Source organism: Sinocyclocheilus rhinocerous, unplaced genomic scaffold (genome assembly GCF_001515625.1).
Source record: "Sinocyclocheilus rhinocerous isolate Xijiao unplaced genomic scaffold, SAMN03320098_v1.1 scaffold344, whole genome shotgun sequence".
NCBI classification, from domain to species: domain Eukaryota; kingdom Metazoa; phylum Chordata; class Actinopteri; order Cypriniformes; family Cyprinidae; genus Sinocyclocheilus; species Sinocyclocheilus rhinocerous.
Genome location: NW_015627959.1, coordinates 197,965 through 199,080, shown reverse-complemented (window position 1 = coordinate 199,080; position 1,116 = coordinate 197,965). Strand labels below are relative to the sequence as shown.

Genomic DNA, 1,116 nt, shown 5'->3' with positions numbered 1-1,116 from the left:
GTGGATAAAATAAATCATTAATGATGCAAGTATTAACTACATTTTCTAAATTATGAACGTGTTTTAGCCCTTTAGCATTCCTGGCAAATTTGCCTAAAACGCCTAAAAAAGGCATAGGCCTACCCAAAGTAAATTGCATGCTGTTCTTGAACCATTTGGAGTACATACATGGCTTTGGTCTCTTTTGAAAGGTGACACTCTGAGGTGTGTTCCTCAACAGTCAGAATCACTGTAAGTCTTATTGGTTTTTTTTCAGAGGTGCTGTCATCATGTCCCTCAATATATGGCTTTTTGCTGACTGGCTCCCAGACTTCACTCGATTCAATGTCAATTGATTGTCTGTGATATTAAAAAAAAGCAACACACACAACATTAGTTAGTAGGAACACCTCAAATCACAAACACATATAACACGCACACACACACGACAGAAGTTAGCAAGAACACCTCAAACACCAACACATAAAACACACACACACACACAGAGAAGAGGTGTGCACTAACTGACTACCAGGTGCTACAACAACAATCTCTCTCTGAACATCAAGAAGAACAAGGAGCTTGTGGTGGATTTCAGGAGACGGACCAGTGAGCACTCCCCCATCACCATCGATGGGAACACACACACACACACACACACACGACAGAATTTAGCAACACCACAAACACATACCTCAATATATACAGTAAAATGTATAATATACATAATTATATGTAAAATATATATAAATATAATTATATAATATAATAAAGCACGTACTTGTTGAGAGCGGCGTCTCCTCCATGCAAAGCCATATCCGCTCATCTGCTTCAATGGCTGAAATATCGCTCGCTCTGTCAAAAAACACTTTTATTTTCCGGACAATTTTATTGTTATACATTGCTTAACAACTAATTAGAACAAAGGGGTTGTTTTTCGCGTTCTCTTTGATAGTTTTTGACCTCTAACCAGCTCTTCCCCGTGTCTCTCATGGAGCGCTCAGATTACGCACAGACGCAGCAGTCTCTGTAATCCTTTGCGCACGGACTTCTCCCCCGATACATCCAAGCCGCCCACTCAAGTCACATATTATTCTGTTCAGAAGGTCATTGGCTATCAGAAACGACAGTCATTTA

The 1,116-nt window shown here is 39.9% G+C and overlaps 1 long non-coding RNA gene across 1 annotated transcript in view; it reads right to left on the bottom strand.

The window, feature by feature from the left end:
* The window catches only part of LOC107737088 (uncharacterized), an 18,282-nt gene extending 17,452 nt beyond the window's left edge, over positions 1-830 (bottom strand). The window contains exon 1 of the long non-coding RNA XR_001639762.1: positions 761-830. This is a non-coding gene — a long non-coding RNA (uncharacterized LOC107737088). The remainder of the gene's footprint in view (positions 1-760) is intronic.
* Positions 831-1,116: the final 286 nt, after the last annotated feature.